General features: G+C 54.1%; 1 protein-coding gene and 1 pseudogene across 1 annotated transcript in view; both read right to left on the reverse strand.

The window, feature by feature from the left end:
• The window catches only part of LOC137625250 (uncharacterized), a 50,643-nt gene that overhangs the window by 18,097 nt on the left and 14,400 nt on the right, over positions 1-18,146 (reverse strand). The window lies entirely within an intron of this gene.
• LOC137630092 (5S ribosomal RNA) lies at positions 9,452-9,570 on the reverse strand (annotated as a pseudogene).

Raw genomic sequence — 18,146 nt, forward strand, 5'->3', positions numbered from 1 at the left:
GAGTTGGAAGCAGAGAAGACTTCTCGAGGTTTACCATGATCCCTAGATCTTGGCAAAGCCCCAGAAGCTTGTCTCGGTGTCGAAGAAGGGTCGACTCCGAGTCTGCCAGGATCAGCCAGTCGTCCAGATAGCGGAGGAGACGGATGCCGATCCTGTGTGCCCACGAGGAAATCAGGGTGAACACTCTGGTGAACACCTGAGGTGCTGTGGAGAGACCGAAACACAGCACCTTGAACTGGTAGGTCTTGTTGTCTAGGCTGAATCTCAAGTACTTCCTGGAAGACGGATGGACTGGGATCTGGAAGTACGCGTCCTTCAAATCCAGAGTGCACATGAAGTCTTGCGGTCTCACTGCAAGTCTGACCGTGTCCGCTGTCTCCATGCTGAACGGAGTTTGCTTGACAAACTTGTTCAGAGCCGAGAGGTTGATGACAGGTCTCCAGCCTCCAGACGCCTTCTTTACAAGAAAGAGTCGACTGGAGACGCCTGGGGAGCCGTCGACGATCTCCTGGAGAGCATCCTTCTTGAGCATGGTCTCGACTTCTGCCCGAAGGGCCAGCCCCTTTACCGATCCTATGGCATAGGAGCTCAACGACGCTGGATTCGCTGTCAGGGGAGGAAGAGATGTTATGAATGGGATGCGATATCCTTGGCTGATCACAGAGATCGTCCAGGAATCGGCCCCGAGTTGCTGCCACCTGTTCGCGCAACTTTGTAGGCATCCCCCCACTGGTGGACATGCAGGGGGATTGCTAGTCCCAGCGTTTATGGCCTCGGCCGCTCCCCCTAGGATTCTTACCTCCCCTGGAGGACTTTCCGCCCTTCTTGTCCTTGACAGGAAAGGGCTGCTGCTTAGACACCTTGGCCTTTGCTGCCGGAGCCTGTCTCGATGTCCTAGAGTGATGAGGCTGCTGATGTTGTTGTTGAGGGGCTGGAGGCTTGTAGGGCCGAGATGTAAGGGCCCTTTGGAGGAGCGAATCTTGATTCGACTTCCTCCACCTCTCAGCTGTCCGTTCGACATCCTTGGGCTCGAACAAACTCTCTCCAAGGATGGAGGAGTGTCTGAGCCTGCTGACATCCAACAGCTGGGACTTTCGAGTGGAACCTCTTGGTCACGGCATCCCGACGTTTTAGGATAGAGTTTGCCCACAAGTTTGAAACTTGGTGAGCTAAAAACTCGATGGAGCGCGTGCCCGAGAAGAGGAAAGTCTCAAGGGCCTTCCTGGTGCTCTCCTTGGACAAGTCCTCGGATCGCAACAGGATGCCCAGAGACCCCAGCCAGATGTCCAGCCACAAAGTGGCCTGCATGGCACACTTCGCAACCTTCTCCTGGCTTAGGATCTCCGTAGCCGAGAATGTCACCTGCGGGGCGGGCGGAGAGTTTCTCGAGAGAAATCCCCCTAGAGAGCTCTTCCACAGAGTGGTGGAGGGGAAGAGCTAAACAAGACTCCCCCATGATCTCGAAGTACCTCCTCTGCTGTACACGAGGAGGTGGGAGGAGTTTGTTCCCGGCAGAGGAACGGCTGGAGGAGGCGAGTTCGGCGAGCTGGCCCTCAACCTTGTCTCTGGCACTCTTCACTCCCTGGGACCAGGGCAGAGCCGCGCTGGCCTTTGGGAGCTTCTGGGTACCGTAGACTTGGTCCAGGACCGTGTCCTTGCCTTCGCGAGGGGCGGTCTCGGGGTCCTTGAATCCATTGAGTTGCCTCATCAGACTCAGGACCTGCCAGATGGCATGCTCCGACTCGTGTTGTTCTCCTCCTTGTGGACTGGCAGCAAGGTCTCCTGTCCCCAGTAGCTCTACTTGGGGAGATACGTGGACGTTCTCCTGGGGTCTCGGTAGCTCCGGTCGAATCCGGGTGGAAGACTTAGGAATAGTCTTCGAGTCCTTAGTGAGGGATACAGGACTCAAGCAAAGAAGTCTGGGGGCTCCTCTCCACGCAAGACGGTTCTCTTCCTCAAGGTGGGGCTCCTCCCATTGGTGCCGTGGGAGAACGCCTCACCTCGCTGGATTCTCCTGAGGACGGAAAGGCTTAGTCCACAGGGGAGGGAGAAAGCGTCTGCGAAGGGGAAGGGGCCTTCCCGACGCACTTCTTGGGAGCCAACTTAACCCTGGGAGAAGTAACCACGAAGTCCACTCCTCTCCTTCTCTTCAGCGGGGACGCGGGTGCCGTTGGTTTCAGTCCCAGATCAGCGAGGGCCGGCTTCATCAACTGCACGACCGCTTTGATCAGGGAGCCGAACCAAGGCTGGCGGTTGACCGACGCAGTGTCAGCAACACCCGCTGGAGGGAAGGGGATCGGCTGATCCTTAGGAGTGGATACTACGGGGCCTGCCTGAAAAGAAGAATGTTGCGTGGACCTCTCCGAAGACTCTTCCTACTCCTGGACGTGCGTAGCTCTGCGCTTGCGGGGTGGAGATCGCGAAGACGAGGATCTGGAAGCACGCGTCCCCGAAGACTCGCACGGTTGGGCGCGCTGCGAAACCCAGCGGGAATCGCTGGCGGCATCGCGCTGGCGCTCGCGCGATAGTTGAATCGCTGGTTCGCGCGCGGGCGAACGTGGGCGTGCGTGCGCGAGGAGATAAAGGCGCGGGGGCGAGGGCTCGCGGGCGAGGGGGCGCGCTGGCGAGGGGGCGCGTGGGCGCGCTGGCGAGGGGGCGCGTGGGCGCGCTGGCGAGGGGGCGCGTGGGAGCGCAGGCGAAGGCGAAGGTGCGCGTGGGCGCGCAGGCGAAGGTGCGCGTGGGCGCGCAGGCGAAGGTGCGCGTGGGCGCGCAGGCGAAGGTGCGCGTAGGCGCGCAGGCGAAGGTGCGCATGGGCGCGCAGGTGAGGGTGCGCATGGCTGCAAGGGCGAGCGCTGGCGGTCGGGAGAACGATGGCGCGTAGGCGATCGGTGGCGTGTTGGCGAGCGATGGCGCGTTGTCGAGTGACGGTGAGTTGGGGAGCGATGGCGCGTAGCGCGAGCAGGCGAGTTAGCGCGTGGGCGTGTCGCCGACCTGTGGCGATCCGGCGCGGGGCCGCGTTGGCGAGCACTTGCGCGCAGGCGAAGGATCGAGTGGGCGCGTAGGAGGTCGCTGGCGCGCAGGAGATCGTTGCGTTCAGAAGGAACCAACTGGGGCGCAGGACCAGAGGGCGAGGAAGTGCGCACAGGCGAACGCTCGTGGGCGGGCTCAGGAGACATCTTGTGGGCGCGCCGCGCAGGAACTCGGGCTGGCTTAGATGTGCGCACAGGAGAGTGCACGCAATGGCGCGCAGGTGATGGCTAGCACGTAGGTGAACGTTGGAGATCATGGGCGCGCGGGCGAACGTTGGCGCGCATCAGGAACAGGGTGAGCCGTTGTGCGCTGACGAGCAGGATATCGTGGACGTTCAGGAAACCGATGGCGCGCATTGCGCGTAGCAGGAACAGAAGTGCTGGCGAGCTGGAGAACGCTGGCGCACAGGTGGTCTCTGAGGCACAGGAGAGCGCTGGCGGGTAGGAGAGCGTGGGCGAGCAGGAGGGCGGTGGCGAGCAGATCTACGGCGAGACTCAGGAGATCGGCCGGGCGCAGCGAGTCCAGAGGGACCTGTGAGCGCTTGTGCGCTAGCAAAGGAACCTCTAGGACTGCGCGCGCGCGCAGGTAAGACCTGGCGCTCGAGAGACTCGCCCACATTGTGGGAAGAGACCTCTTGCCCCGAAGGGACCGGTGTGCCCGTTGGACAACGGGGTGCGTAGGCGCCCGCTGCGCATCAGCGTCCAGGAACGGGGATGGAAGACTGGAAGGTCTGGCACGCGTCGGAGATTGCGAACTATCTGCGGAGAGGTCCAAGGAAGCAGCTGCAACGGTCTGCTCTCGACGTGGAGGATCTTCTGCGGGGGAAGTCGAAGGCGAAGACCCGAAGAGGCGCCTCCTAACTCCCTTGTAGGGAGAAGGAAGGTCTCTACGGCGAAGAGGAGGGCGAGCCTTACGGCGAAGATGACCTCGAGGTACAGCAACACCATCGTCTGTCCTCCGAAGAGGAGTCTCTGTCAGTGCACTCCCCCGATGGGGAGAGTCACCCGCAGGAGAGACCGTTGGACCCAGCTCCTCCCTCGAAGGATGTTCGGAGTGGGGAACTGAGCCTTCAGCAACAACCGCAACCGCAGCAGGGGTTTGACCCGACCCGTCGGAAGTCTCTGCCACAACAACGTCGACAATAGACAGAGGATCTACCTCTGCTATTACTGGCGACTGTTTGACAGCTGCACCCAACTGGATCAGGTCAAACAGGGCTTCCTTGGAGGGCGAGCCCTTAAGCCCCAAGGAAGCCCAAAGCTGTAAGAGATCATCATTAGTCGCATGGTCATCAACAGAATCAAAGCCCTCCCCCGGAGCAGGAGGGGGAGCTGCCTCGCTATGGGAGGCAACGCCCTCTCCCGAACCCCGAGATTGGGAAACAAAAGAAGGGCCTGCGCTACCACTCGCCGGCCTCTAGCGAGAGACCGATCGAGTGGGAGCTTCGGAGGTGGTTCGGGCGGCGGAAGAAGTCCCTGGAGCCTTCCTTCTTCAAGGCAACCCTTGAAGGAGAACGGTCCCGCTTAGGCTTCTTCTTACGCCGCCGGGCAAACCTCTCCCACTGGGAGGTAGGCCACACCCAGCAATCACATGTATTATCCCTTTCACATCGTTGACCTCGACACTGCGGGCATAAGGAGTGAGGGTCCGTCTCGACTGCCGACATGAACGTTCCACAAGGGCACTTCCGCATGCTGGGAAGAAAGGAAGAGGCCAACTTCAAGCACACAAGCTGAAAGAAAAAGCAAAAAATTAAGGCTGTCAACAATGCGAGGGCGAAGCAGAGACGTCTGCTCATCGCCCGAGCCAAAAGTGAAGTGAAGCAGTTCACCAGTGTGTGAGGGGGGGAGGGGTAGCTAGCTACCACTCCCCTACCCCCTTGCTAACTAGCGCGGGGGTAGTTAACAATCGTTAAATTTCTAATGGCTCGTCATTTCAGCTACGCCGAAAGTAAAACCCCATGTAAATAGCGTGGTTTGTATTTTGGTTACGGAACAACTTACTACATTTCTATACACAAATATATACATAAACATAAAGAATGTTTAAATATATATCACAAGTATAAGAAAAAGTAAGAAAAAGACAAAAAGCATTAATGGCTGTCAAAGAGGCGAGGGTGAAAGCGGACACGTCCAATCACCACCCGAGCCAAAGTAAAAAGTGAGCTTACCACACAGGTGTGAGGGGGGAGGGTAGCTAACTACCCTCCCTACCCCCCTACCTAGCGGTGGGGTAGTAAACGCTTGTTAAAATTTTAATGGCTCGTCCTTTCAGCTACGCCGAAAGTAATACCCACTTTAAATAGCGAGGTTTGTATTCCAGTTACGGAACAAATAATGGCTGCTCTTTTGGCTATTTCGATGTTATAGCCAAGTTTCATGGTACTCCTGGTGAAGTGAATAATCTTATAAAAGCTCATTGAGTTATTCCTCAAACGTTAAAGTGTTTCAAGAGCGATTCTGACTTAGCTTTTAGGGAAGACCAGCATATGTTCTACTGCAATGCTTCTGTAAAAATTGTCAAGACAAAAAAGATGTAGGTATCAATTATAAGGTAATGAATTATTTGTGATTTACTTTATCATAATGAATGGATTTATATGGGATTTAATTTATCATAATGTAAGGATTTGTGATTTACTTTTAGTTTGTGACCTGGAAGGGGGAGGGGGGGGGGTCTGGGGGTTTGCCCATGGCTAAGTCTGTAACCTGGATTGGTTTGTAACCTGGGAGTGGGGGTCCAGGGGGCTTGCCACCTAGCTAGGTCTGTGACCTGGGAACTACTAGGTTAGGTTAAGTGGTGTTAGGTTCTGTAGCCTTTTACAATGTAAATCTTGAAAGTGTTAAATAAAAATGTTTTGTCGTGTTTCTGCACACCTAAAGTCCCAGGTTCCCACTGATAATTCGAATTACTGGAATCCCCCGGATTCACTGGAATCATCAGGTAAATACTGGAATCCCCTTGAAAATTACTGAAATCCCTTACAATATCACTGCAAACTCTTAGAAATTGATAAATAATATGGCTTTATTAAAGTACGTTATTCTTATGTTTTTAGCATTTACATTTTTTATATATTTGCAGGTAGAACTTTAGATAGGGGTTGTGACCTGGGAAGGGGGTCCAGGGGCTTGGCCTCCGCTAGGGGTTGTGACCTGGGAAGGGGGTCAGGGGGCTTGCCGCAGCTAGGGGGTTGTGACCTGGGAACTGTTCGGTTAGGTGGGTTTGTTAGGTTCTGTACCCTTTTACATATTGTGTAATGTGTATATAGAACAATGCGTTAAAATAGACATTTTATTTAATTAATTTACTAAAAAATAATGTTAATTAATAAAAACACATATTTATCTATTTCTAAGGGTTTGCAGTAATATTGTAGGGGATTTTGGTAATTTTCAAGGGGATTCCAGTAATTCGTGGTTCCCGGTTCTCACCTATACCCAATGGAAGGAGGGGGGTCTTTAATGATAGAATAGCTTATTTGCAGTGGAAATGGAGCCTTTGTAGATTGTTGGGACAGTGAAAAATGACAAATTCGGAGATAATTTGTATTTTTCCTAACCATACAAACCTTAGCTATTTACATTGGGTTTACCTTTCGGCGTAGCTGAAATGGCGAGCCATTAGAATTTAACGAGGGTGTATTACCCCCGCGCTAGTTAGCAGGGGGGTAGGGGAGTGGTAGCTAGTTACCCCTCCCCCCCTCACACACCGGTGAACTGCTTCACTTCACTTAGAGGTAGGACTTGTCTTGGGGGACAGGGCTGGCGGGCAAATATGTGTAAATAGCTAAGGTTTGTATGGTTAGAAAAAATACAAATTATCTCCGAATTTGTCATTTGTTCCATAACCGAAATACAAACCACGCTATTTACAATGAGTGACTTACCCCTTAGGAAGGGTGTTAAGTCCCCAGCCATACTGGCTTTGGCTTTACCCGGGGACTCAGAATCCGAGTGAGTCGCACTCGAGAAAAGGAGTCCCTGCACCTCACAAGTTCCTTGCTCCGCAAGGAAACGTGTGGCCTACATAAGCTTGGGTGTGAAGGAAGAAGTGTGACCCGTCCTAGGCAGTTGACCTGGAGTTCCAGAAGGAACTCTGGGTTAGGACGTTCCCAATACCACCTCGTCAGGGTATGGGGGACGCGACAGTATTGACTCAATACTCGGAACACAAGGAAGCATGGTTTACCTGCAGAGGTTTGAGGTCAGCTATGCAGAGACCAGGATGCTGCTTCCCCAGTAGAGGGGACAATGAAGAAAGAAGTAAGGGCCAGACATACATCTTTCGTTCATGCAGACTAAAACCTGATAACAATGCCCTCAACCTTCTGCTACCTGTCCAAAAAGGACAATAGAAACGTATCGATACTCCTGTGGGTCACGTCCTGCAGGAAGCGGGCTGCGAAGGTCACTAGACGCTTCCAGACTCCAGCTTGTAGCAACTGCGTCACAGAGTAGTACTACTCGAAGGCGAGGGACGTTGCGATGTATCCGACATCGTGCTGTAGGGCGACGTGACGGGGGAGGGTCTGGATTCAGGTCGAGATTAATGTCCTTGAGTCCGAGCTGAAGAGGTATACTGGTGACTCTCCCCTGTGTCCTTCCTGTGCTCCCAACCCGGCTGCACATGAGGACAAACTGCAGCTGTTCCCAAAGATGACCCCTCGATTCCTTTACTGGCAAGAAGGAGAAGGTTTGGGTCATCTGATACAGAATGGTGACTCGAAATCTTGAAGGAGTTGGACCGAAGGGCCGGGACCCCAAGATTCTGAGTCTGGAAAACAACTCGGGAGCAAACCTGAATGTTGCCTTCCCCTTTTCCTTAGAAAGGGCGGAGTCGTACGAGACCAAGAAGATTGCTTATACACTGGCCGAGGCCAGAGTGAGCAGGAGCACCGTCCCCCAAGACGGAATACGATCAGAGGCCTGACGTACTGGTTCTTGAGAAGATCTCTTAAGGGACTAAAAAGTCCGAACCATGCTCCATGGAGGAGGTCTCACTCCGACTGGGGGCAGGGACGTTCGCAGCTTCGCATGAGCGAAGAAAGGTCCAGTGGGAAGGAAAAAGTCTATTCCTTTCAGCCTGGAGGCCAGGGAAAGGCTGAGCGACAGGCTTCACTGCCGAGAGCGGAAAGGAGTTTCCTCCCGCCGAAAAGCAATAAGTCCATTATTGTTGGAGAAGAGGCCTCAAGGTTAGAGGTATCTCTCCCCCGACACCAACCACAGAAGACTCTCCACTTCGCCTGGTAGACCCCTGCGGATGACTATCGCAGGTGACGCGACCTCCGCTCCGCGACTCTAGCGGGTTGTCTCTTCTTGAAGAGGCGGCGTAGTGTCTCCAGGCGTGAAGCCGAAGCGATGACACGGCTCGCGAAAGATGTTGTAGTGTGGTTGTTTGAGTAGCCTGTGCCGTGGGAGAAGCTCTCCCGGGAGTTCCATCAGGGGAAGCAGAGGGTCCGGAAACCGTTCCGCGTATACTGTAGTCCCAGTGGAGCTCTCAGGGCCATCGAAAGGTTGACAGACAACCTGGTCTTGTTGAGACCCATTCTCAACAGACAACAATGGTGGGAAGACGCAGGCGTCGATGTTGTCCCAGCATCACCGGAAAGCATCTTGCCAAAGTGTCTTGGGGTCTGAGACTGGGGGGGAAGAACAGCGGAAGCTTGAAGTTCCAGGCTGTCGCGATCAGGTCCCCCAGGCCAGGACTTGCTGGTTACTAAAGGCCAAAGACCCCCAGGTACCCTCTATCTGCGAGGCTCTGCTCAGATAGTCGGAGAGAACATTCCTCTGCCCGGAATGAGCGAGCCGATAGTGGTATTGAGAGGACCTCGGATCATCTCAGTATCTCTACTGCAAGATGCGAAGGTATGAAAATGCGTCCCTTGCTGGTTGGAATACGCCAGTACCATGAAGTCGTCGCGCACGGAGCGACTCGGCAGGAACTGTAGGATCTGTAGAGGGGCCAGACTACGGCCCCTAAGCCTGCCTGAATGATGGAGAGGTATCCTTCAGGTCCTGACCATAGGCCTGAACCAGAACATGCCCCCTCCCCCCCCCCCCCCCCCCCTTTTTCTTTGACGAGTCCGAGAACAGCATCAAAATGTGGGGAAAGGACGAGAATATCCACTCCCATCAAGAGGTTCCATAGGTCAACACCCATTGCAGGTCTAAACGTTCCGCTGGTCCCATAGGGGCCAGAAAGTCCGGTTAATCGTTGCTTTGATACCACCAGAACTTGGGCCGCCCCACAGGGAACTTATCCTGAGGAGACCGTTTGGGACTTTAGACGGGTCAATGAGGAAAAGAGACCCAGGAAACGTTCCAAGGTAGGGCTGAAAGCTCTGCTTGACTGAGAACAGGTACTGCGACTCTCCTCAGCCTTGCCACAGACAAGTGAAGGGAAGGCTCGGAGAGGGAGGCAACAGCATCTGGCGTCCCCAGGCGGTCACCCATCCAAGTACTGACCAGACCCAACGTTGCTTAACTTCGCTGATCGGACGAGAAGCGGTGTTTCCAACGTGTTAAGGCCGTTAACTCAATATCATGGCTAGATACTCCAGATGTTGAGGCAGAAGTAGAGAAGGCTCCTAGCAAATTACCATGATCCCTCACTCATGGTAAGGACCCGGAAGCTTGTCCCGGCGTTGAAGAAGATCGAACCCGAGCCTACCGGAGTTGACCAGACCTCCAAAAGGTGAAGGAGGCGGAAGCCTGCTCCTGAGCGGCCATGAGGAAAGCAGGGAGAGTTCTCTGGGGAAAAACCTGCGATGCCGCGGCGGGATCGCCACACCGCATCTTAAGTCTAGGCTGAATTCCAAGAGCTTCCTGGAAGATGGATGGAATGGAAACTGGAAGTACCCGTCCTTCCGATCTAGGGCCTAAGGAGTCCTGCCGCCTCGTTACCAGTCTGATCGAATCTGCTGTTCCACGCTGGACGAAGTTTGTTCGACAAACTTGATCAGAGCTGAGAGGTCGACGACGGAATTCCCGTCTCAGATGCTTTCCTGCGAGAAAGGATCGACTGAAGAAGCGGGGGGGTGAAGCCGTCGACGACCCTATGGAGGACCTTCTCCTAAGGCATGGATCATTCTGCCCAAACGGGCAAAACTCTTGCCGACCCCATGGCATAGAGGTTCAGTGACACTGAATTCGCTGACAGAGACGGAGAGATGGTAAGAGCGAGGCGCTATATCCTTGGCTGATCACGGAGATCGTGCAGGAATCGGCATCGGGAAGCTGTTATGCGGATGAGTATCCTTAGGTATCCTCCCAGCGAGAGACCTGCAAGGGGGGGTTGCCAATCCTAGAGTTTGTGAACTCTGCCGCTCCCTCTAGGATTATGCCCCCCCGGGAGAGCCTCCCGTGCTACCTGTCCCTGACAGGAGGGGACTGCTATTGGACACCTTGTCTTAGCTGCCGTAGCCGGTCCGATAATTTAGGCCGACGAGGCTGAAAGAAGAGGCGCTGGAGGCCTGCAGGGTCTGGAAGAAAGCGCCTTGGAGGAGTGAAAACGGAAGTCGACTTCCTCCGCACAACCGCTGTCCATATCTCTGTCCTTGGGCACAAACAAGCTCTTCCCAAGGATGGAAGAGTGTCTGAGCTTGTCGACATCCAAGGATGAGACACCCGAGAGGAAGCCCTCGGTCACTGCATCTAGATGGTCCAACATCGAGCTTGCCCGCAAGTTCGAAACTTGGCGACGAAACGCCAAGGTGCTTGAGCCCGAGAGGAGGAAAGTACCCATGATCTTCCTGGAGCTTCCTTGTACAAAACCTCAGGTCGCAACCGAGGAGGGAAAGGACCTGGTAAGCCCCTTCCACGAGATGGAGAAGAGGAAGGGCTAAACCAGTCACCCCTTGCCCGACGGAGAAATCTCGAACGGAAAGCTCCCTGGCCAGACCCTTCCAGGGAATGACGAGGAAGGGCTAACCCAGGTTCTGGAAAGAAGAATGTTGCTCAGACCTCCCTGAAGATTCTTCCTGCTCTTGCATGTGCCATGCTCTGCGTTTACGGGGTGAAGACCGTGTTCTGGAAATACGCTCCAGAAGACTCGCCAGGCTGCCCATGTTGCGAAACCCCGACGGAACACCGTTGGTCCGCGCGATGGAATACCATTGGTTCGCGCGCGGGCGAACATTGGAGCGCATGTGCGCGGGCGCGCAGGCACGTGGGCGTGCGGTCGCGCGGGCACGTGGGCGTGTGGTCGCGCAGGCGTGTGGGCGAGCGGGTGAGCGCAGGCGGTTGGGAGACCTATGGCGCGTAAGCGGGTGATGGCGTGTTGACGAGCGATGGACCGTAGGCGAGTGAAGGCGCGTTGGCAAGCGATGGCACGTCGGCAAGCGATGGCAAGCGACGGCGCATTGGAGTGACAGACAACATGGTCTTGTTGAGACCCATAGCGGTGGTGCGTTAACAAAAACGATAGCACGCAGGCGAAGAATCGCGCGCACGTAGGCGATCGCTAACGTGTAAGAGACTAGGGATGGTTAGCGCGCATCGCACTAAACAGAAGGCGCGCAGGTGCATCAGGAAGGTGAGCGCTGAAGCGAGCTGTCAATCAGGCGATCCTGGACGGTCAGGAAAAACCATTGGCGCCCATTGGTGCGTGGCAGGAAAGGGCGCGCAGATGTGCGCTGGCGATTGAAGAAAGCTGGCGCACAGAAGGACAGAAGTAAAGGTGAGCGCTGGCGAGCAGGAGGAAGATCTACGGCAAGACTCAGCTACCGGAGATCGTCCACAGCAGGCAAGCGCTAGATCGCTACTGATGGTGTCCAGGGGACCTGACACACGTGGCAGATCGATGGCGATCGTTGACGCGCAGGAGATCGCTGACGAGCAGGCGAACGTTGACGCGTCTGTGGTCGCTGGCGAGCTGGTGATCGCTGGCAAGCAGAAGGCAACGCGTGGAATCCTGTGCGTAGAAGAAGAGTTCTTGTCCAAGACCTGAACCGAAGTTCTAGATTGCGCGGGCGAACGTGGGCGCGTAACAGGAACCAACAGGAACAGAAGCGACGATCATCAGGAGAGCGCTGACGAACAGGAGAGCGCTGACGAACAGGAGAGCGCTGGCGAACAGGAGAGCGCTAGCGATCAGGAAAACGCTGATGAGCAGGAGAGCGCCTGTGCGCTAACACTGAGCAGGAGAGCGCCTGTGCGCTAACACTGAGCAGGAGAGCGCCTGTGCGCTAACACTGAGCAGGAGAGCGCCTGTGCGCTAACACTGAGCAGGAGAGAACACTGCTGAAGGGCGCGCAGGGGAACCCTGACACGCAAGGGAAGAACCCCTGTGGGAGGCAACCCTTTCGAAGGGACCGTTGTCCGTCGGAAGACCGTTGTCCGTTGGAAGACGAAGTCAGACGGCTGTCCATCTGCACCAGGGGCAGGAGGTCAAGAAGGCGTTGGAGATCGATCCTCGGAGAAATCTAAAGAGGAAGGAGACGCAGGCTGCATACGGAGATTCAAAAAGGCGCCTCTTACCACCCTTACAGGGAGATGGGAGGCCCTTTACGACGTAGCGGACGGTGAGCCTTACGGCGAAGGCGGCCAACAGCAACAACAGCAGAAGAGTCCTCCGAAGAGGAGTCTCTATGAGTGTACTCTCTCGCGAACGAAAGAGAAACACTTCGTAGAAGAGACGGGTCAGCCAGTGACCTAAAAAGAGCAATCCTCTGAAGAGGGGCTCCTGCAGTTGCCCAGCCCCTTGAGCGTAACTGCAGGTGCGACCGCTCAGCACCAAGAGCATAGTCGCACAAAAAAAAAGGCAAGAGAAAAACCCCCCAAAGGGGAAAAAACTCAAGCCAGGACAGGAAAACTTCCCTCGGAAGGAAAGTTACCCACCCAAGGAGGCGAGCCTCCTGAGAGTTCTAAAATGAACTGGAGAGCTGTCAATCGTCACGGGAGTACTTCCAGGAGAAGGAGACACGCCCCTGACGAAGATCTATAGGGGAGGCCGCAACAGCCGAATCCCCAGGCCTCAACAAGACAGCTCACTCCGTTGTCACATTACAGAAACGAACTAGATCGGTAACTGTGAAAAATAAAAACAAAAATCATTAGTTAACATTCATTCACCCGGGAAGGCTCCGAAGAGGAATCCCGAGGGAAAGGAACACAAGAATTACACAACAGGCACGTGCCCTCACAACCACTTACACTCACAGAAGGAGAGCTGTAACCAACACAGAATTATAACAATCATAATTATGTAATTATGTAATTTAAAAATGAATGAACACTAAAGAAAGAACGAAAACCCCGAAAGGAATCGTTCTACAAAGCTGAAAAATCAACTAAAACAATTAGATTCATAAACTAATTGAGATAAAACGTACGGCGTAGCAACCCCACCCACACGGGAAGGAAGCTACTCAGACGTAGTAAGTAACGTAGTAAAAGGGTGAACGACCTCAAGAGAGAGAGAGAGAGAGAGAAAGACCGTAGTCAAACTCGATCGCGACCCATGAAATTACACCATGGTGGCCTAACTGCCGAGGGCTCCACGGAGATATCGTACACTACACACACAAGCACAAACTCTGAAAAGGAAACTTACTGATTTCTATACTCAAATATATACATAAACACGAAAAAATGTTTACAAATATATTGAGTAAAAGAAAAGTAAGTGATTAAGTAAGGACAAAACAAACAATGGCTGCCAAGCGAGGACAAAGACAGAGACGTCTGTCCATTGTCCGAGCCAAAAGTGAAGAGAAGCAGTTCACCGGTGTGTGAGGGGGGGAGGGGTAGCTAGCTACCACTCCCCTACCCCCCTGCTAACTAGCGCGGGGATAATACACCCTCGTTAAATTCTAATGGCTCGCCATTTCAGCTACGCCGAAAGGTAAACCCAATGTAAATAGCGTGGTTTGTATTTCGGCTACGGAACAAACCACATTTTACAGACACAAGAACATCACCTAACCGAATGTTTCCTACCTAACCTGACCTTACCTAACCTAAGGTTCTCCACCTAACCTAACCTAGAAGCCGTATCCTTAGACTGCCGTACTCTTATCTTACCCTGTCCCAATGAACTCCATTCGGTATTATTTTACTGTATTACAGGGCAATGTAACCTAGGAAAAACATGACAAATTCGAAGATAATTTGTATTTTTCCTAACCATACAAACCTTAGCTATTTACATAGGGTTTACCTTTTAGCGCAGCTGAAATGACGAGCCAATAGTTTTAACGAGGGTTAATTACCCCCGCGCTAGTTAGCGGGGGGTGGGGAAGGGTAGCTTGCTACCCCTCCCCCCTCCACACACCAGTGACTTGCTTCACTTCACTTAGAGGTAGGACTTGACTTGGGGGTCAGGGATGGCGGGCACATATGTGTAAATAGCTAAGGTTTGTATGGTTAGGAAAAATACAAATTATCTTCGAATTTGTCATTTGTTTCGTAACCGAAATACAAACCACGCTATTTACATAGGGTGACTTACCCCTTAGGAAGGGTGGAAAGTCCCTAGCCTTACTGACTTCGGCTTGCCCGGGGGCTCGATCCCTCAGTGAGCAGCACTAGAGAGAGGGAGCCCCTGTACCTCACAAGTTCCTAGCATCGCTAGGAACGAGTGGCCTACATAAGCAGTGTGAGGAGGAGAGTGTGACTCGTCCTATGAAGTTGACCTTGAGACCTTCAGATAGGAATTCTAGGATAGGACGTTCCCAATACCACCTCGTCAGGGTATGGGAGACGCAACAGTATTAAGCTTAATACTAGGAGCACAAAGAAGCATGGGTTACCTGCAGAGGTCGAGGTCAGCTATGCGAGGACCAGGATGCTGCTTCCCCAAGAGAGGGGAGAATGAAGAAAGAAGTAAGGGTCAGACATACTCTTTCATTCACGCAGACTAAGACCGGGTAACAACGCCCTCAACCTACTGCTACTTGTCCAAAAAGGAGCCTGAGGTTAGACCAGCTGTTGTGCAGCCACCACAGGGCCGATAGAAAACGTATCGAGGCTCCTGTGGGTCACGTCTTGCAGGTAGTGGGCTGTGAAGGTCGTTTGACGCTTCCAGACCCCAGCTTGAAGTACCTGCGTCACAGAGAAGTTTCTCTTGAAGGCCAGGGATGTAGCAATACCCCTGACATCGTGGGCCCGAGGGCAACGTGACGGAGGAGGGTCAGGATTCAGGGCATGGTGGATAACCCTTCGAATCCAAGCTGAGATGGTGTTCCTGGTGACCCTCCTCTTAGTCCTGCCTGTGCTCACAAACAAAGCTCGCACATGAGTACGGACTGCAGCCGTTCTCTTCAAGTAGTGCCTCAGACACCTCACTGGACATAGTAGCAGCTGGTCTGGGTCGCTTGTTACAGAACGGAGACTCGCGATCCTGAAAGAGTCGAACCGAGGATCCGGCACTCCAGGATTCCAAGTCTTGGCAACAAACTCAGGGACGAACCTGAACGTTACCTCCCCCCATCCCCTTGAATGGGCGATGTCGTACGAGACACCATGAAGTTCACTAACCCGCTTGGCCGAAGCCAAGGCGAGTAGGAAAGCCGTCTTCCAAGACAGGTGGCGATCGGAGGCCTGGCGTAATGGCTCGAAGGGAGGTCTCTTAAGAGACCTGAGGACTCGAACCACGTTCCAAGGAGGGGGTCTCACTTCCGACTGGGGGCAGGTAAGCTCATAGCTACGTATGAGTAAAGAGAGTTCTAGCGATGAAGAAATATCCACGTCCTTCAATCTGAAGGCCAAGCTTAAGGCTGAGCGATAGCCTTTCACTGTCGAGACAGAAAGGCGCATTTCTTCCCGCAGATACACGAGAAAGTCCGCTATTGCTGGAATAGTGGCATTGAGTGGAGAGATACCCCTTCCACGACACCAACCACAAAAGACTCTCCACTTTGCTTGGTAGACTCCCTCAGAGAACCTTCGCAGGTGCAGAGACATTCTCTCCGCAACCTGTTGCGAAAAGCCTCTCTCCGCGGGGAGACGCTGTATAGTCTCCAGGCGTGAAGCCGAAGCGAGGCTACGGCCCTGTGAGGGACGCCGGAGTGGGGTTGTCTGAGAAGCTCGTGTCGTGGAGGAAGCTCCCTCGGGAGTTCCGTCAGGAGCTGCAGAAGGTCCGGAAACCATTACGCGTGATGCCATAGCGGAGCTACCAGAGTCATCGAACAGTTGACCGATAGTCTGGTCCTGTTGAGCACCCTTCTCATCGGACAGAATGGTGGGAAGGTGTACACGTCGATGTTGTCCCACCGTTGCTGGAAAGCATCTTGCCAGAGTGCCTTGGGGTCCAGGACTGGGGAGCAGTACAGAGGCAGCTTGAAGTTCAAGGCTGTCGCGAACAAGTCCACAGTCGGGGAACCCCACAAAGTCAGGACTTTGTTGGCTATCTGAGGACCCAAAGACCACTCGGTACTCACTATCTGCGAAGCCCTGCTCAGACTGTCGGCGAGCACATTCCTCTTGCCAGGAATGAAGCGAGCTGATAGTGTTATCGAGTGGGTTTCGGTCCACCTCAGAATCTCTACTGCAAGATGGGATAGCTGTTGCGAAAAAGTGCCTCCCTGCTTGTTGATATAAGCCACTACCGTGGTGTTGTCGCTCATCACCACCACGGAGTGACCCGCCCGGGACCATTGGAACTGCTGAAGAGCCAGAAAGACGGCCTTCATTTCTAGCAGGTTGATGTGTAGGCACTTTTCTGATTCTGACCAAAGGCCTGAGGCCCTCTAGTTCAGAACGTGCGGCCCCCACCCTTCTTTTGACGCGTCCGAAAACAGTCAATTCCGGGGGGAGGACGAGAAGACTCGATCCCTTCCGCAGGTTCTCGTCGACCAGCCACCACCGCAAGTCCGTCTGTTCCAGAGACCCCATTGGGATCAGAATGTCCGGGGAATCGGATCCTTGATTCCACCGGGACTTGAGCCGCCATTGAAGGGATCTCATCCTGAGGTGGCTGTTTGGAACCAGACGGGCCAGGGAGGATAGGTGACCTAAGAGACGCAACCACGATTGGGCGGGGAGTTCTTTTCGCCTGAGGAAGGGTTCCGCCACCCTCCTCAGTCTTGCTATCCGGTCGTCTGATGGAAAGGCTTTGTGGAGATTGGTGTCTATTAGCATGCCTAGATAAACAAGTCGTTGGGACGGCTGCAGAGAGGACTTCTCGAGGTTTACCACGATCCCCAGATCCTGGCAAAGATCCAGAAGCCTGTCTCAGTGCCGAAGAAGGGTCGACTCCGAGTCTGCTAGGATCAGCCAATCGTCCAGATAACGAAGGAGACGAATGCCATTCCTGTGCGCCCAAGATGAAACCAGGGTGAACACTCTGGTGAACACCTGAGGAGCTGTGGAGAGACCGAAACACAGCACCTTGAACTGGTAGATCTTGTTGTCTAGGCAAAATCTCAGGTACTTCCTGGAAGACGGATGGATTGGGATCTGGAAGTACGCGTCCTTTAGATCCAGTGTGCACATGAAGTCTTGTGGTCTCACCGCAAGTCTGACCGTGTCTGCTGTCTCCATGCTGAACTGGGTTTGCTTGACAAACCTGTTCAGAGCTGAAAGATCGATGATGGGTCTCCAGCCTCCAGTAGCCTTCTCTACAAGAAAGAGTCGACTGAAGAAGCCTGGGGAGCCGTCCACGACCTCCTGGAGAGCACCCTTCTCGAGCATGGTCTCGACTTCGGCCTGAAGGGCCAGCCCCTTTGCCGATCCCGTGGCATAGGAGCTCAACGACACTGGATTCGCTGTCAGGGGAGGTTAAGATGTTGTGAACGGGACGCGATAGCCTTGGCCGATCACTGAGACCGTCTAAGCATCGGCCCCGTGTTGCTGCCACATGCGGACGCAACGCTGAAGGCATCCCCCCACAGGTGGACACGCAGGGGGACTGCCACCCCTAGGGCTTGCGGCCGCTGCCGCCACCCCTAGGAGTCTTGCCTCCCCTGGAGGACTTACCGCCCCTCTTGACCTTGGCTGGAAAGAGCTGGGGCTTAGACACCACCTTCTTAGCTGCCGGTGCCTGTTTGGGAGCCTTACGAGGCTGTTGCTGCTGTTGTGGCGGGGCTGGAGGCTTATAGGGCCGAGTTGTAAGGGCCCTATGGAGGAGGGAGTCCGTGCTGGATTTCCTCCACCTCTCAGCCGTTCGTTCCA

The sequence above is a fragment of the Palaemon carinicauda genome, chromosome 2 (assembly GCF_036898095.1).
Source record: "Palaemon carinicauda isolate YSFRI2023 chromosome 2, ASM3689809v2, whole genome shotgun sequence".
In the NCBI taxonomy this organism is placed as follows: Eukaryota; Metazoa; Arthropoda; class Malacostraca; order Decapoda; family Palaemonidae; genus Palaemon; species Palaemon carinicauda.